The 19,777-nt window shown below is 42.6% G+C and overlaps 1 protein-coding gene and 1 long non-coding RNA gene across 3 annotated transcripts in view; one reads left to right on the top strand and one right to left on the bottom strand.

The window, feature by feature from the left end:
• The window catches only part of LOC134945000 (uncharacterized), a 65,608-nt gene extending 61,870 nt beyond the window's left edge, over positions 1-3,738 (bottom strand). Inside the window, exons 1-2 of one of the 2 annotated variants that reach the window (XR_010182013.1) lie at positions 3,460-3,738; positions 2,640-2,851 (exon numbers count right to left, since the gene is read on the bottom strand). This is a non-coding gene — a long non-coding RNA (uncharacterized LOC134945000). Of the gene's footprint in view, positions 1-2,639 lie in introns of both variants that reach the window. The other variant, XR_010182012.1, reaches the window with a different exon arrangement.
• CNTNAP5 (contactin associated protein family member 5) overlaps positions 1-19,777 on the top strand; it is a 737,066-nt gene that overhangs the window by 288,981 nt on the left and 428,308 nt on the right. The window lies entirely within an intron of this gene.

Below are 19,777 nucleotides of genomic sequence, written 5' to 3'. Positions count from 1 at the left end.
CTCTCTATGTTGCTGTGAAAGTTGTTGTTTTATTCTCTTATTCTTAAGCAAAAGTTTGGATTTTGTGCTTAACAGCAACATTTGGGATTCTGGGCATATAGCAACTATAAGCTCACTCAGGGTTATGAGCAGGGCCGTTTCTAGACAATTTGGCTCCCAGTGCGAGATTTAAAAATGCGCCCCCCCCCCATTGCTATAAAAAAAATTGCGTCCCCCCCATATAGCTATAAAAAGAAAAAGTATGCGCGCGCCGGAGGCGCGCGCGCTCCCGACAAGGCGTGGCCTCATCTGATATCATCACGCCCACCACAGGGGGGAAAAAAAAAAAAAGTCCCCATTTTACACATTACAGCAGCCAAGTGTCCCCATTTTACACAGTGCGGCAGGCAGGTGTCCCCATTTTACAGAGCGCAGCAGGCAGATATCCCCATATTTACACAGTACGCAGGCAGGTATCCCCATTTTACACAGTGCGGCAGGCAGATATCCCCATTTTACACACCGCGGCAGGCAGGTATCCCCATTTTACAAAGTGTGGCAAGCAGGTATCCCCATTTTACACAGTGCGGAAGGCAGATATCCCCATTTTACACAGTACGCAGGCAGGTATCCCCATTTTACACAGTGCGGAAGGTAGATATCCCCATTTTACACAGTACGCTGGCAGGTATCCCCATTTTACACAGTGAGGCAGGTGTCCCCATTTTACACAGTGAGGCAGGTGTCCCCATTTTACACAGTGCGGCAGGCAGGCGCCCATTTTACACAGTGCGGCAGGCAGGTGTCCCCATTTTACACAGTGCGGCAGACAGGTGTCCCCATTTTACACAGTGCGGCAGACAGGTGTCCCCATTTTACACAGTGCGGCAGGCAGGTGTCCCCATTTTACACAGTGAGGCAGATGTCCCCATTTTACACAGTGCGGCAGGCAGGCCCCCATTTTACACAGCGTGGCAGGCAGGCCCCCATTTTACACAGCGTGAAAGGCAGGTGTCCCCATTTTACACAGTGCAGCAGGCAGGTATCCCCAGTGTGGCAGGCAGGTATCCCCAGTGTGGCAGGCAGGTGTCAAGTGGTGGGGGGGAAGGAAGGGGGAGAGAGAGAGATATACTTACATGTTCCGCTCTTCGGATCCCGCCGCCGGACGTCCCTCGCGCCGGCCGCCGCCGCCTCCTTCCAGGCTTCTCTCCTCCCTCTCCCCGAGCGCTCCTGCTCGGGGGGCGGGGCTTCGTGGAATGACGCGTTTGCGTCATGACGTCACGACGCAAACGCGTCATTTCACGAAACTCCGCCCCCTCGAGCAGGAGCGCTCGGGGAGAGGGAGGAGAGGGGAAATAACACCTGAAGTGCCGCGGCGGGCGCCCCGTGCGGTTGCACGGCTCGCCCGCCGCTAGAAACGGCACTGGTTATGAGTAAGCTGGGCCTGCAGCAAGTGTTAATTCTCATACATTAACCTCTAACGCCTACATAACAGCTGTAGGTACATTAAGGTCTCTGTGCAGTAAAATGAAAACATGCATGAAAACAGTACATACAGTGCACAGGCTATAAACTATGACCTATAACTGTAGTAAGGGACAATTGTAAAGGATATGCAATGTGTGTGAAGGGACAGTTTATCACTCACAACTACATAGGCGAAAGCACACTGTAAACAACATAGATATTGCTGAGCTCCAGGAGTGGATGTAGGAATGTAAAATGTAGCATCTCCTGAATGGCTGAGCTGTGTGGATCAGGGGTGATCCTAGCCGAGTGGGCATTTGAGGGGCAGAATAGATACTTAGGGGAATATTTACTAAAGTGCGGGTTTTCTGAAGTGGAGATGTTGCCCATAGCAACCAATCAGATTATAGCTATTATCTTCTAGAAGGTGCAAGATAAATGATAGGTAGAATCTGATTGGTTACTATGGGCAACATCTCCATTTCTGATATCCTGCACTTTAGTAAATCTACCCCATAGCCTATAGCCCAGTACTCACGGGCCGATCAAGGAGAGATGCGTGCTGAGCGAACCGCTCAGCACACATCTCTCCTGCCGCTCAGCACAGCGCGATCTGTGCTGAGCGTGCGGGGGGAGACGGGGGGGCCGCTCACTTCACCCAGCGGGTGAAGTGAGCGACCCGCTAGATTGGCCTGCATGCAGGCCAATCTAGCAGCGGCGATAGCGATGTGCGGGGCCGCGCATCGCTATCGCCGAGGGGGCTACACACGGAGCGATCCTGCCGATATTCTAAGCAATCTAGTCAGATTGCTTAGAATATCGCTCCGTGAGTACCCCCCTTATGTTGTAGCATCTAGAAGCCAGCAGGCAGAATCACTGAAATCTGGATGGCTCATATGTAATACCCACCAAGGTAAGTATCATTGCAATTTAGGATACACTTTTATTTTAAAATACCTTTTGTACAGACATTAATGACAATATCTACAGACTGGAATTTTATTCAACTGTAACACTTCAGTGTAAGTTCTTCCTTTACTGTGAAACTTTGAGTAGTCAACTGCTAAACAGTATTCGTATAATACTCAACATATGTTGCTTACATAAAAACGTATTGCAATGCACAATATTTAGTGAATAACAATCCTATTAATAAAAAACAAATTTAGAATAGCATTCACAGTAACAATTACCTTTCAATTGGGGCCCCTTTGCAGCCTCTGTAATGTTCATATAAGTATACATAGATATTTCGTAGTTACTGTATAGTGCACTTTCTCTAGATAGTCAATCTTCTGAGATTAATCACTGAATCCTGGTATGCTAAAAGTAATAACTGAGAAATCACACAAGAAGAATGGCAGCTTATTCCGTGTAGCCAGAGGTCTTGGTGCTGGAGTTCTGTCTGTGAGAAATTGCAACAATGTTACCTTGCATGCAGCTGGAGTAACTGTGGAGACTGCTAAATCTTCCAAATTACTCCCTGGGTAGTCTCAGAGCCCAATGTGTTACTAGCAAGCTGTAGTTTATTACAGTGGATCTAAAGAACTGTTCCTTAGTGAAGACTGACCATAATCTCTGCAACACTCTGGTGAACCTAGCTAGGTTAACTGGATCACTTGGTTCAGACTTAGCCCCTGCTCACCTCTATGCTTTTAAGGGTGAGTTGCTGAATGTGCCTGAATCGCTAAGTATCTAAGCCGCTAAATGTGTCCCGCCTGCAGCTACTGGTCCATACCACTGTGTTGGCTGCTAAAATATAACTGTTACAGATGAAATGACTGTCCTTGGGCTCACTAGAAGCGTGGCAGCTGATACTGAGTGTATGATCATGGCATGCATAAATAAGTATAGGCACGTATGCTGTCCTCTTTTCACAGTCTCTAAACTGTAAGTCTGTAATGCTAAATGATTTAACAGCAGCTGCAGTAAGAAGGGGGTAAACTGCTGATAGAATATTCTTAGTAAGGGTTCCTGGATCTAAAAGGTGCAATGTATTCAGTGTTTTCTCACCAGCTCCTCTTCACTGTGTTCACTGAAGCACCGTCCCCTTTCTCAGGCTGGGAGCTGCCTCACGTCCGCCCCTGTAGGGGATGGGAGCTACATCACCACACTCCCATGTCAGCTGCGATTATTTGAAGCTGTGGATATGCTGCGGGAACCTCTCACTGCTCTCTGGTTGCCATTTCTCTAACTCTGGTCACTGGGGACAGTGGCTTTTACAGGTAACCTGCGCAGCACCTCCTCACACCAGACCAGCCACCGTCCTCTCCCTAAAATGGCCACCTAACCACCAACAACTGTCACACCTGACATTGGTCATGTGACCACCTCCTGACCTCTTGAGCAGCTGCAGAAACTGTTGGAAATTATCTACCAGTGAAATGACAGAAATGCGCTGCTGTAGTGCACTGCAGAGTGGGGGTCATTCCGACCTGATCGCACGCTGCCATTTTTCACAACACAGTGATACTGCACATGCGTATGCACCGCAATGTGCAGGCGCTCGTACGGGTACAAAGTGGATTGTTGCTGGGCGATGGATTTAACGAGGAATCCATTCGCACAGCTGATTGCAAGAAGATTGACAGGAAGAAGGTGTTTATGGGTGTCAACTGACCATTTTCAGGGAGTGGTTGGAAAAATGCAGGCATGTCCAAGCGTTTGCAGGGTGGGTGTCTGACGTCAATTCCGGGACCAGACAGGCTGAAGTGATCGCAGCGGCTGAGTAAATTCAGACCTACTCAGAAACTGCACAAACTGTTTTTGTACTGCTCGGCTGCAATAGCATTCGCACAATTGCACCACTAAAATACACTCCCCTGTGGGCGGCAACTATGCATTTGCACAGCTGCAAAAAGTAGCTAGCGAGCGATCAACTTGGAATGACCCCCCAATGTCAGATATAAAGTAATATCTTGCAAAGCGGGTATTACACATATATATATATATATATATATATATATATATATATATGTGTGTGCCAGTGTTCTGATCATATGCGTATGAAATCATTTAAAATATGCTATGCCAGTTGGCATAACACTTAAACTAGATACACACCAGACAGATAAGAAAAATTATCCATGATTATTTTTTCTTTTTTTATTACAGCTGAAATTATCCCATAGATGTCCGATTTGCTGTATACACACACCACACAATTATCATTCCTATCTGAATAATAAATGACATTGGGGGTCATTACGAGTTGTTCCCTCGGTAAATTTCTTCGCATCGCAGCGATTTTCCGCTTAGTGCGCATGCGCAATGTTCGCACTGCGATTGCGCCAAGTAAATTTGCTATGAAGTTAGGAATTTTACTCACGGCTTTTTCATCGTTCAGGCGATCGTAATGTGATTGACAGGAAGTGGGTGTTTCTGGGCGGAAACTGGCCGTTTTATGGGTGTGTGCGGAAAAATGCTACCGTTTCTGGGAAAAACGCGGGAGTGGCTGGAGAAACGGAGGAGTGTCTGGGCGAACGCTGGGTGTGTTTGTGACGTCAAACCAGGAACGACAAGCACAGAACTGATCGCAGATGCCGAGTAAGTCTGGAGCTTCTCAGATACTGCTAAGAGAGGTGTAATCGCAATATTGCGAATACGTCGTTCTCAATTTTGAGATGCTAAGATTCACTCCCAGTAGGCGGCGGCTTAGCGTGAGTAAATCTGCTAAAAACAGCTTGCGAGCGAACAACTCGGAATGACCCCCATTGTGGAGATGTTTTTAAATGCGGTTGATCGGGCTGCATTTGTGACACTATTTGCTCATCGAGACCAACATATGTTGTGATCACTTGTTATAGCAGGAGACGATCCAACTGGTTTGTGAAACAACCATCAAGTTCTGTATACACACTGCAATAATCGGACTGAGCAGGCGAGAATATATTGATTGGCACAATAATTGCAGAATTTGAGAGAAATAGAGAAGTGGATTATTTAATCTGCGCAGTTGACAGGAACATATGCAGCAAATCCTATCATCCAACAAGTAAAGCACTCAAAACATGTGTAGATAGATAAACCCCCAAAAAAAGAATTATGGTAGGATTTTTGTGCTTTCTCCTAAATTATATATTTTACCCAAATAAATATCCACACTTCCAAACCATTTGGGGTTCAAGCAGGATATTACATTTATTGGGAAAAAAGGGAGTGCATTGTTCACAAGGCAAGATAAAGTGTCACAGTGCACCGCCTATTTGTAAACATTACACACACTTAAAAGTGCAACTACACATACATAAAATACATACAATAAAATGCATAAAAAAGAAAGTGCATTAAAAAAGATACTCCTTTTTCATACCCACTCCTTCTTCATACCCCATAGGGATGGTGGTGTGTGCCTAATACTGGTGTAATGAGGTTCATGTAGCTAGGCCTTTCAGCAAAACACCACTGAGTTTTACCCAGATAATTAAAAAGGGTCCTTAGAAGTTCAGTAGTTCAGCATGGCAACCAGCACAACGCGTTTCGGATCATACAGGTCCTTTTTCAAGTGCATATCTTGCCATAATACACAGTTTTGCCCCCTGTGTTTCCATATGTTTTCCGTTCCATTACCATGACCGGAAGTGAGCGGCAAGCTCACTGCTAACTGGAAGTGGTCCCCGTCTTGTGTTCCATTGCTGCAAATGGAAGTAGGCAGTATGCTTTCCACTGTTAACCCTGTGTTCCACAGGGACCGGAAGTTGTCCACACATCTGAAAATTGATGGTGTGGCTGACAACGCTGTATTCATGTCCAGGTATGGTGCTTTCCAAAATCCGGAAATGGGGGTAGCAATTCAATATTTCACTTTTGCCCACATATATTATAACTCCAATTTTCTTGCCTTGTGAACAGTGCACTCCCCTTTTTTCCCAATAAATGTAATATACTGCTTGTACCCCAACTAGTTTGGAAGTGTGCATATTTATTTGGGTAAAATATATCCTTCAGGGGAAAGCACAAAAATCCTACCATCAGTCTGTTTTTTGGTTCATTGCAGAATTTTGACCTACTGTAGGTTTATACTGCTTCAGCCTCAAAGTATCCAAAGTGTGTCCTGTAACCAGCGGTGTAACAGGGCAGCAGTGCCTGTCCTACCTGCTGAGAGCATACCATCACACAGAGGAAGGTTGCAGGACCAGGAAGTGCAGCACTGCCCAGAGTGCCCTGTACAGACTGCAGGGATCGTGCCTTGAACATGCAAAAGGCACTGTGGGCAGCACTGCATCAGCAATAGTGACTGCAGTTCCAGGCACCCTGCTAGACAGAAGCAAGGGCCATTGGGGAAAGCGATGTTGCTGCCCCCAGGGCTATAAGGTGGGATATGCGGCCTGAAGGTGGTAGCAGTCCTCTGCTGCAGCATGCCTCCTCCAGTTCTCTGCTCCCACACTGTGCGGGGAGAGTATGTCTTAGGGTTCTATTCATGAAGCAGTGAAAAGCGTGGAGAAGTGAGCCTGTGGAGAAGTTGCCCGTGGCAACCAATTGGCTACTCCGTACAATTGTATAGTATGCAAATTTTATATGTTACGTCAATGCCGATTGGTTGCCATGGGCAACTTCTCCTCTGGCTCACTTCTCCACACTTTTCACTGCTTCATGAATAGACCCCTTATTCCCTAGTGCCGTGGAGCTGTGCTGCTGCTTGGAGCAGCTATAAGTTGATCTGACCAGCAGCTAGTGATCCGATCAGTGGACCCACTCATGTGCCCTCTGAGTTGATTAGATATGATGGGTTGAGCACCGTCCATGGGGCAGGTGATGCACAGGGCACAGTGGCACCTTGTTACGGGGCTCACTGCCCCCATAGCCATGCACTCTGTGCAACAGCGCGGTTCACATACCACTAGTTACAGCCCTGAATGTAATTTACTAAACAAAATGGTAACTTATAAATCACGTTTAATTTTTTTAAAAGATGCAATAAAGTGACATATTGCTCAGTATGTGGATTATATCTGTAATTTAAGTAAGGCCGTAAACATATTGTTATGTAAACTATTGCACGGCTAATCTGCACATCAAATCTTATGAAACAGACTAGAAATCTATCTGGGAAGACAAATCCCATATTTATCCCTCTCTCATATACTGGAAGCTTCACAATGTGTGTGGATCGGTTTTAAATATTCCTACACAATAATGGAAAAGCCACAACATTGCTCCATAAGCAGTGAAGTCATAAAATGTAATAATATAATATATTGCAAGAGATTGAAATATAAACCTGGAATCTTGGTAGTATCTGTATTAATAATCTCTACCATAATCCAAATATATAAGATGTGCAAGTTTATGAATACTAACAACTATAGACCTATGATCCTTATTCCGCTATGATAGCTGTCAGTCACTGATATATTTATTACCACTGGAAAATGCAAACATAGGAAATGTTATTCTGTGTACAGACAACAAGAGCTGTATAAAACTACAGAAATTCTGTTAGCTGAAATCCGGATGAATTTTGGCTCAAGATTCACAGACTGCAATTAAAAAAGAAAAAAGGGAAATGTATCCTTACCCTTACCCTCCCCCAAGCCACCATAGCCCATACACCCCCACCCCACCACCACCACTTCAATACTAGTTCATTGACCTTTGCAGGACTACTGGATTAGGAAGATCCTGCCCCCTCCCCTTGTGAAATGGGTGGGGCCTTGATGACGCAATTCATTGCAAATTGTGTCATCATGGCCTTACTTTCTGCTGCACAATGATGAGAATCACCACATTGTGTAGTATACAAATCATATCATTACATCATGATAAAAAGCACATCATCACAACCCCCAATCCTTATTGCTTGTATTTTATGAGATGTCCTGACAATGAGGATTAAAAGGTGGGCAATTATACCTCTGGGTGTAGGGGGTCAGGATAATTTACAATATTGGAACCCCTACAGTGGCAACATTTCTGCTGCTTTCATGATATCCTGATGCGGCATACGGTCAGCATTCCATTTTTTAGGTTGTTTGTCTTGTTCATAGTTACTATATAAAATACATCATAAAACTTGAATTTAAATTCTTATGGTGACTTAAATTATTTTTGTTTACATTGACGAAATAAACATTTTCTATTCAATTAAATTATAGAGATTTGGTAAAAGAGCACAGGCAAATGCAGGGGGGGGGGGGGATACAATTACTAGAGCTGCCGCCACATCATGCAGTTTAAGGGACAGAGCAGTGCTGCTGCACATGCCCAGTGGTAGTATCCAATGTATAAAAAGACCAATGTTTACATTAATGTCCAAGGTTACTAGATTTTTCTACCGCTCCCCCGGACTCCGACACCTGCTCCAATGTTCCACAGAGTGGGAGACTGTGGACTACATTAGGAAACCCCCCTCTAGACATCCTGTGTTTGTCACTGAATATCTAAATGTTCTACAGGCTCGAGTTCATATTTGTACTGTAACAAATAAGTAACAAACTTTTAGACACACAGGATTTAGACAGAATAATTTATTCCAATATGAATTTACTGTAAAGAGTATATGAATCTGAAGTAACAAATGCTTCTATTGTGATAGACACACACAATAATATCAAAGAATTGTTTAATATTGCTATTAACAGCAAGCAGATATACAAAGACTAACAGTCCATCAATTTTTTATTCATTTTTTTGTTTATATTATTTTTTGCACACTAAATTTATTTTGGTGACTTTATATTCCACTAGGTTTAAATATGATACTATTAAAAGCTATATTTTATATATTTGGGGTCATTCCTTAGTATGTGACTTAAAGTTCCTTATTGTTCTGTATCAATCCGCGGGTGCGCCACTGAGGAATACTTTCTTTCTCTTTGGTTCTATTTGCCACTGAAGAGTAAAGAAGTTTTTATTCCACTGTGGTACCAACTAAAATTGAGGTGTCAGCGGTTTGTAATTGTAGGTCCCTCCAACATGCGATAGGTTAATGATGGTCTCAGAATACTCATGCTACGGACAATGCAAGTATTAGTATTCTCTACAGAGCCTCAGCTATTTCATAATTGATCTCCCCCATCAAATTAATGCTAATTGATAATAATTAACCGGAGCTGAAAAGTATAGCTCTGCTCTATTTAAAACAAATTCACTGAGTCCCTGAGCTTAAATAAATTATGGCAATGTCTATATTAGACAGCTATTAGCTTTGATATAATTGAAATTTGTATGTGAAAGCTTCCAGAGCAGAAAAAATGCACCTCCATGGAGATAAGAACCGTGACAGTAAATAAAGAAAATATAATATAAAACATTACGTAGTTAATAAGCATGAAGGAAACAAGGACTAACAGAGAGCTGCTGGGAGAAGATATGCACAGAATATCCTACATTGCCTCTGATTCAGGAAATTGTTATTGATTAAGGAAATGGGCTCACTAAGATGGAAAACGTGTTAAGGAAATTCAAGAAGTGTGTAAGACATAAATCATTTTACCTTCATTATAGAATTTACAGTTACACTGGTATCAGTATGAGAACACAACCAAAGGTAGCATGATACTATGCTGTATAAGTATATATTAAATAGATGCAAAACCTTCCATACTGTACTTCAGCAAAATACTGTATCATACCTTTTCACCAGGATCTTAAATCTCCTAGATGTTGGTACACAGGGGAGGGAAAGCCTTCACTTGCCCCACAGTCACAAGACAGGCAGGAGCACTGAATGACTAAGTGGTCCTGCCAAGTCATTGAGCAGCTATCACCATATTGGCTAATAGCAGTTCACTTTCTATACCAGAGGCCTCTGAATGTGAAGATGAGTGAGGACAGATTTCTGCATAACAGTGAAAGAGTGGAAACAAAGCAGCTCAGATAAAGAACATTGTGGAAATATGAGTAGGCTCTGCATTGTACTTTTGGTCACTATAGAGCAGATGATACTGTATATAGATAATGCTCATTTGCAACCACATGCTGGGCTCTTATGAACAGCTGGAACTATGCAACATATTGTACATTCACCACCAGTGACTGGCCTCTTTCTGTCACACTGAGCTACCTGAGAACAGTAATATATTCATCACCAGGGAACTGCATTCTATATAATAGTCTGAGCCACCTGGTAATATGCAATATCCTGTACACCCAGCACCAGGGACTGGCCTCTTTCTGTCACACTGGGCTACCTGAGAACAGTAATATATTCATCACCAGGGAACTGCATTCTATATAATAGCCTGAGCCACCTGGTAATATGCAATATCCTGTACACCCAGCACCAGGGACTGGCCTCTTTCTGTCACACTGGGCTACTGGAGACTATGCAATATCCTGTACATCCAGCACCAGGGACTGGCCTCTTTCTGTCACACTGGGCTACTGGGGACTATGCAATATCCTGTACACCCAGCACCAGGGACTGGCCTCTTTCTGTCACACTGGGCTACTGGAGACTATGCAATATCCTGTACACCCAGCACCAGGGACTGGCCTCTTTCTGTCACACTGGGCTACTGGAGACTAAGCAATATCCTGTACACCCAGCACCAGGGACTGGCCTCTTTTTGTCACACTGGGCCACTGGAGACTATGCAATATCCTGTACACCCAGCACCAGTGACTGGCCTCTTTCTGTCACACTGAGCTACTGGAGACTATGCAATATCCTACAATACAAGAGTGTTAGGCCTCTACTGCACACTCAGCGCAATAACCATATATCTATATATATATACACACGTCCCTTTGTTCTTTTTCTTATTCTTAGATGTTGATGAATCCTTCTTTCAGATCTTCTAAGGACTTGATCTCTATTCCGTGAACTCCAAAATGTGAAGACAAATAAAAAATAATAACAACCACCAATGTGTAGTATTCTCTAATTTGTAACAAGTCCTATATCAATTGTCTTTATATTGCAGTCTTAGTTCCAGCGTACCAGGACTCACACAAAATCAGATTAGTATGTGCCCATAAAGGTATCTTTATCCCTTTTTACTTTCAGTCATCCAGTGTCCAATTCACCATACAATGTGACGATAATATAAGGTGCTAAAGTGAAGAACAGTCTGACTGGGAGCGTACCCTCAGACTCACATAGAAAATGCAAACTGCACACACATCTAGGTTTCTTTAGGGTGTCGCGCACTGCGTACCCGAACTCACACTGCCCGAAGAAGGATGACTCTCATAAAGGTATCTTTCAAAAAATTGTAGACCCTCAGTCCTTTCTCCTCCCAGAGTTCTTGTGTGTTCAGTGTTACCGTGAAAACAATAAAAATACAATAATGTGTAGAACGTTCTTGTCGAACCAAAAAAAATTCTACAAGAACAAGCCTATTCGTACCTAAACACAAAACATAACTTGTGCCAAAACGAAGGAGCTAGTTATGTCCTTCCTCGTATTCCCTTTATGTGTAAAGCTCTATCACCACGTGTAAAAAGCCAGAGGAAGAGAGATTTGTTGAAAACGGAAATCATATGGGACGCGTACCCCAAAACTCACAGAAACAATTCATATGGTAAGTGCATCAAGGTATCTTTACGGTGTCTTGTATAGCGTACCAAAACTCACACAATGGGATGTAGAATGACTCCTATAAAGGTATCTTTTGAAAACTGATTTTCTCTTGTTCATATGTCTCCACCCTTTTCGGTTGTATATGAGCTCAGTAGAACAAGGAAAAAGAAGAAAAATACAAGACTGTGTAGAAGGTTCTAGGTTGTGCAAATAATTTCACCAAAGATGATTCAATCAGAGCGTACCCCACTCACAAAGATAGGGACAGGTATGCACATATCAAGGTATCTTTCATGTATTCTTAATCCCAGTAGATCAGATTATGTATATAGGTCAGAACCCCCTGAAGAGGAATGATCACTCAAAGGATGCGTACCACAACACTCACAGAGGTAAGATAGGAATCAAGCACATAATGGTATCTTTAGTGTATATGATATCCCAAGAAGTTCCGTACCCAGACTCACACTCTGAAGTGGAATGCAGCTCCTATCAAGGTATCTTTAACTTTGTGCTCAGAGGAGTATAATTCCTTCAAGCTTATGTCCACCCAAGAGGCATGTATCCATAGGTTTTTTTCCATAAAAAACAGATTTATTGATACAAACGACAAAAGTCCATAGGACGGAAAACCATCCGCATAAAAAAATAAAAAAGAAATAAAAATGTCCCAAGAAAAAGATACACAGATTAAAATTGAAGTTGGCTACTCACACTCCTGATGGCAAAATCAACGCGTTTCGGTCATGTGACCTTTATCAAGATCTGTGTATCTTTTTCTTGGGACATTTTTATTGATTTTTTATTTTTTTATGCGGATGGTTTTCCGTCCTATGGACTTTTGTCGTTTGTATCAATAAATCTGTTTTTTATGGAAAAAACCTATGGATACATGCCTCTTGGGTGGACATAAACTTGAAGGAATTATACTCCTCTGAGCACAAAGTTAAAGATACCTTGATAGGAGCTGCATTCCACTTCAGAGTGTGAGTCTGGGTACGGAACTTCTTGGGATATCATATACACTAAAGATACCATTATGTGCTTGATTCCTATCTTACCTCTGTGAGTGTTGTGGTATGCATCCTTTGAGTGATCATTCCTCTTCAGGGGGTTCTGTCCTATATACATAATCTGATCTACTGGGATTAAGAATACATGAAAGATACCTTGATATGTGCATACCTGTCCCTATCTTTGTGAGTGGGGTACGCTCTGATTGAATCATCTTTGGTGAAATTATTTGCACAACCTAGAACCTTCTACACAGTCTTGTATTTTTCTTCTTTTTCCTTGTTCTACTGAGCTCATATACAACCGAAAAGGGTGGAGACATATGAACAAGAGAAAATCAGTTTTCAAAAGATACCTTTATAGGAGTCATTCTACATCCCATTGTGTGAGTTTTGGTACGCTATACAAGACACCGTAAAGATACCTTGATGCACTTACCATATGAATTGTTTCTGTGAGTTTTGGGGTACGCGTCCCATATGATTTCCGTTTTCAACAAATCTCTCTTCCACTGGCTTTTTACACGTGGTGATAGAGCTTTACACATAAAGGGAATACGAGGAAGGACATAACTAGCTCCTTCGTTTTGGCACAAGTTATGTTTTGTGTTTAGGTACGAATAGGCTTGTTCTTGTAGAATTTTTTTTTGGTTCGACAAGAACGTTCTACACATTATTGTATTTTTATTGTTTTCACGGTAACACTGAACACACAAGAACTCTGGGAGGAGAAAGGACTGAGGGTCTACAATTTTTTGAAAGATACCTTTATGAGAGTCATCCTTCTTCGGGCAGTGTGAGTTCGGGTACGCAGTGCGCGACACCCTAAAGAAACCTAGATGTGTGTGCAGTTTGCATTTTCTATGTGAGTCTGAGGGTACGCTCCCAGTCAGACTGTTCTTCACTTTAGCACATTATATTATCGTCACATTGTATGGTGAATTGGACACTGGATGACTGAAAGTAAAAAGGGATAAAGATACCTTTATGGGCACATACTAATCTGATTTTGTGTGAGTCCTGGTACGCTGGAACTAAGACTGCAATATAAAGACAATTGATATAGGACTTGTTACAAATTAGAGAATACTACACATTGGTGGTTGTTATTATTTTTTATTTGTCTTCACATTTTGGAGTTCACGGAATAGAGATCAAGTCCTTAGAAGATCTGAAAGAAGGATTCATCAACATCTAAGAATAAGAAAAAGAACAAAGGGACGTGTGTATATATATATAGATATATGGTTATTGCGCTGAGTGTGCAGTAGAGGCCTAACACTCTTGTATTGTATTCTTTGTTTTAAATGTGGTGACATTTACTTGGGCCTTTTACACCTTAGCTGCATTGCGCCCGGCTAGTCATCTCTCCAAACCCATTTGAATTTCTATGCAATATCCTGTACACCCAGCACCAGGGACTGGCCTCTTTCTGTCACACTGGGCTACTGGGGACTATGCAATATCCTGTACACCCAGCACCAGGGACTGGCCTCTTTCTGTCACACTGGGCTACTGGAGACTAAGCAATATCCTGTACACCCAGCACCAGGGACTGGCCTCTTTTTGTCACACTGGGCCACTGGAGACTATGCAATATCCTGTACACCCAGCACCAGGGACTGGCCTCTTTCTGTCACACTGGGCTACTGGAGACTATGCAATATCCTGTACACCCAGCACCAGGGACTGGCCTCTTTCTGTCACACTGGGCTACGGGGGACTATGCAATATCCTGTACTCCTAGCAAGAGGGACTGGCTTCTTTCTGTCACAATGGGTGCCCCATTCACTAGAATGGGAGAGCATCTCTGTGCACTCCCGGCGGAGCTGGGTGGATGTGTCGCCTAGTCATGCCGGGAGGCACGTATGCGATGGGGCCGCACTAGATGAGTGCAGATCCATCTGTACATTGTAACCTGAGCACTCCTCATATCCATCAACCACATTCTAATCAAATAAAGCCACGTTTATGCCATTACTTTCATAATGATCAGCTGGTAATGTTAACATGTACCAATCCTCCTAAAGAGTGGAGAAGTGGCTAAATTGCCCATTGCAACCAATCAGCTTCTACCTCTCATTGTATAGAATGCACTTGATAAATGCTATGTGGAAGCTGATTGGTTTCTACAGTATGTGCTCTTCTTCCTACATGTGTGCAGATCTCCACTTTTTAGGAGATTTGATAGATCTCCCACAATGTAATGTCACAGAATAACAGGCTCCAGCCTGCACCTCTCTAGTCATGTTAGAATAAGCCCTAAGTGGCTACTAGTGCTGAAAGTGTTTTCTTGGATCCAATTGTCTCTGGCTATCATTGCTAGAGCAAACCACTAGATGGCGAAAGTGATGGAAACATTCTTTTGGATCCAATTATCCCTGTCTGTCATGGGTACAACAAGCCATACAAAGGAGTCCGCACTAGGGCCCTCATTCCGAGTTGTTTGCTCGGTAAATTTCTTCGCATCGCAGCGATTTTCCGCTTAGTGCGCATGCGCAATGTTCGCACTGCGACTGCGCCAAGTAAATCTGCTATGAAGTTAGGTATTTTACTCACGGCTTTTTCTTCGTTCTGGTGATCGTAATGTGATTGACAGGAAGTGGGTGTTTCTGGGCGGAAACAGGCCGTTTTATGGGAGTGTGTGAAAAAACGCTACCGTTTCTGGGAAAAACGCGGGAGTGGCTGGAGAAACGGAGGAGTGTCTGGGCGAACGCTGGGTGTGTTTGTGACGCCAAACCAGGAACGACAAGCACTGAACTGATCGCAGATGCCGAGTAAGGTTGAAGTTACTCAGAAACTGCTAAGACTTGTGTAATCGCAATATTGCGAATCTTTTGTTCGCAATTTTACTATGCTAAGATTCACTCCCAGTAGGCGGCGGCTTAGCGTGTGCAATGCTGCTAAAAACAGCTTGCGAGCGAACAACTCGGAATGACCCCCTAGAAACCTAAACATTAATTGTGTCCCTGTGGCTGTAAAATACATAAACACAAGTCTATAAATCCCCTGTCTCCTATGTTGAATACAGATGTGGCAATTTAGTAGGCAGCTTTCATCATTATAGACCCAAATTGCCAGAAATCCAGAGCTCACATGGACAATAAACTATTGGAAGTGAGCAATCAATTACAGGAAACCTCAACAGTACAATTCAACATCCAACTAAACGTCTTATTGTCTCTATTAATATAAGGACTCATGGTTACATTTTCATATTTCTCCCCTAAGTGGTGGTGACAGGTGGGATTTTTTTACACTACAGCAATGCTTGTAATAAGTGGCTAACATGATCTAGCATTAAATCAGTTCATGTAAATTCATGCTGACAGATCTACTTTAATGAGCAGAACAGAGCATATGACAAAGCTCAGAATAGCATCAGGCCAGACAGAACTTTTCATGTTGTTATGTAGATGTTTCCAAGATGAATCATTTTAACTGTTATGGATAATATTAGTACAGAAAATGTTTTGGTGAATTTTCACTAGAACTAGATCATGTCTGCCAATGAAGGCAGACATTGGGTGGGATATACTAAGCATTGCATCCGTGATGCGCTACATCCCGCCACTCACCGCATACACTAATCACTTATGTGCTTACATATGCAATTGGTAACGCAAAATACAGATCTCCCGATAAGAGCTGTCCTTTGTGATGTCGGGACTTCCAAGTTTCGTCCCTAGAGTTCCTCTGCACATGCGCAGAGTGACTCTGCAGCTGCAGGGGGTTCTGGGAGGGATCCAATTGGATCCCTTTCAAGGGAACTGTGGAAAAAAGCTCATAGGCTTCTATAGTGTAACAGCAGTGAAAGCTGGCATGACTCACCATATCTAAGCCCTGGAACGTATCACATTCCATTGCTTTGTTCTTATAGGAAATGCACCCAAAGTCTGAAAACCAAAGTTTTGGGGGTTTTGGCCACAATTTCCCTTAACACACATTGTATGTGCTGAACCGTGCATCATATCTCTATGACAGGTCTTTACAAAGTCAAGTACTGAATAGAAGGGTCACATCCAGTGGCAGCTTCTACCTCTTCTGTCTGCAGTAGGAGGAGTGCCCTAGCCAAGCTGGTCCTGGCATCTGCACAATGGATCTGGCAGGCACCGGGACAAGTGCATGTGAACAAGCGTCAGTGGGGACTGTACATGTGCAAAACCCTAGCTTCTATGGACTGCATTACCTGCAGCCCATAGAATCCGGATAGGGCTGCCCAAAAGGCAGGGAATGGCTTCCCGCAGGAAGCACACTCGCTGATAATCGTAGCCCATCCTGGCAGTCCCAGAAGGTGAAAACACTTCCCAGTGGGGCTGCCTATCCTACAGGTGACTAACAGGTAGCACTTCCAATAGGAAGTCACTGTCAGTCACAGTGTAGCCAGTGCAGGCTCAGGCTGCATCTGGCTCAGGCTCACTGAGGTGTTTTTTTTTTACTGGGGGGGTGATGACGACGACTACTGCAGTCCTGCAGCCCATATGTAAAATCTGCCACTTCATCTGCATTGCTCCTGTGCATCTGATAAAAGAGTCCATGAAAAGTTACTGTACAATGGCCCTCATTCCGAGTTGATCGGTCGCAAGGCGAATTTAGCAGAGTTACACACACTAAGCCTACGCCTACTGGGAGTGTATCTTAGCATCCTAAAATTGCGACCGATGTATTCGCATTATTGCGATCACAAACTACTTAGCAGTTTTAGAGTAGCTCCACACTTACTCTGCCTGTGCGATCAGTTCAGTGCTTGTCGTTCCTGGATTGACGTCAGAAACACACCCAGCGTTCGCTCAGACACTCCCCCGTTTCTCCGGCCACTCCTGCGTTTTTTCCGGAAACGGTAGCGTTTTCATCCACACGCCCCTAAAACGCCGTGTTTCCGCCCAGTAACACCCATTTCCTGTCAATCACACTACGTTCGCCGGAGCGAAGAAAATGCCGTGAGTAAAAATCCTATCTTCATAGCAAAGTTACTTGGCGCAGTCGCAGTGCGACTATTGCGCATGCGCACTAAGCGAAATTTCACTGCGATGCGATGAAAAATAACGAGCGATCAACTCGGAATGAGGGCCTATATGTGCTTTTCTCTTCTTAGAGGGTAATAATAAAGCAGCTTAGATGTCCACCCTCTTTTTCATACTGTGTACAGTGAAAATACCCACATTGCATTACATGTGCTGTTTTCTTTAAATTGAGAGAAAAACTTTCCAGATGGTGTCCAGAAACTTCCATCAGGGATTAGAAGAAGCAATACACTAAAATCACATGCAAAGCAGCCATAAGTGTCTAATCAAATGTTACAATACAAAGGTAAGTTGCTCAATAAATTTCTAAGTAGCAACAGATGATGCACGAAGAAGTGATCAGGCCCATAACTAGTCTTATGCTCCTTACAGTAAATGTTTTTGGTTTTTTTGAGATGGATATAAATACAGGTGGGGTAGAGTTTAAAGCAGTCAATTGATGGCTTTGGCTATGGCTAGACTTTATTTTGGTAAACCGTGCTGTCTTGGGAAATGTCTGTGATTAGTTTAGCTGATGGCATTTCATAGGATTACTGTTCCTGCAATGGACTCTATTTCATCTGTGAAACGGTGAGATACTTTTTTAAGTGTACATCAGTTCTGTCTCTCTGATTGGCAGGAATAGTAATTTTGAGGTTTTTTTTTTTTGCTTTAAACGTTTGTGAAAAATGACAATTTAATGCAGATGAATCAGACTACAAAAACATTACTTGTTGTAATAAATCCTTCTTGTAGATTATAATTCACTGTAACATAAAAAAAAGATAAATTATGTATAAAACTGAACGGTGAAAAATCTTATTTCTTATTTTCACTCATCAAACTTCAATTACTGTTCATCAAATGTCTTTTTCTTTTACTTTCTTTTATCAATTGTCACTTCATATTTCCAGTTATTAAACATCAAATGTCATTTCAGATCTTAAATCTTACTTAAACATTCCAATGAAATGGACACTTGACCAAACATTAATCCAATCCTGATGTTTGAATGTGACACATTAATCTTCTATAATTTACTGAATGGATTCTTTCCTACCTATCTTTGCAGTGTACAACAAGGACTTTTGTTGCACTGCATTCCCTACTGTAATCATGAAAATTAAAAAACAATATGATTGTTGGGAGATATATCAAACATTCCGAACAGACAAAGTTGACAAGTTGTCCGTGGCAACCAATCAGCAATTTATAGACTGTACTGGATAAATGATAGCTAGAATCTGATTGATTGCTGTTGGTTGCTATGAGCAACTTCTCCACTTTTTCTTTTCAGAAGGTTTTATACAAATCCCCCTCAATCTTGATTGCGTGATTAATTGTTTATTCATTCAGAAGCTCCATGGCGTGATCAAAGTTTAACCGATTATTTAACCTCCTTCTCAACATTATAGAATGCAAAAGCATAGATATTTGGCAACATTTACTAATCAGCCGCTTTTGCAAGCCGCAACATGTCAGTGTGTGTGACGATATCATTTAAAGTGGCACTGATATTAAATGCAAAACTTGGGGTGCTTTGTGCTTAATATTAGTGCTGCTTTAAATTTTGAGGTCAAAACTGGCAAGAAGTGGCTGCTTCTAAAGTAAACTTAGTAAATTGCCACTTACTGTAGTAAATCTAATAATAATTTAATCATAGAAATTATATTGGGACTGATGGACCTCTGCAAGAATGCAGTGTAAAAAGTTGCAACCTCTTGTTTTGTGCTTGAGATTTAAAGGTCAGTGCCCGCCGTATTCACTGTACACCTCTATATCACGGATGTGCTTTTACCTCAGCTTTCCCAACATAATGAGTCCTCAGAGATCATGATAAGGAAAAACAG

The sequence above is a fragment of the Pseudophryne corroboree genome, chromosome 7 (genome assembly GCF_028390025.1).
Source record: "Pseudophryne corroboree isolate aPseCor3 chromosome 7, aPseCor3.hap2, whole genome shotgun sequence".
NCBI classification, from domain to species: domain Eukaryota; kingdom Metazoa; phylum Chordata; class Amphibia; order Anura; family Myobatrachidae; genus Pseudophryne; species Pseudophryne corroboree.
This window is presented reverse-complemented; position numbering and strand designations above follow the sequence as displayed.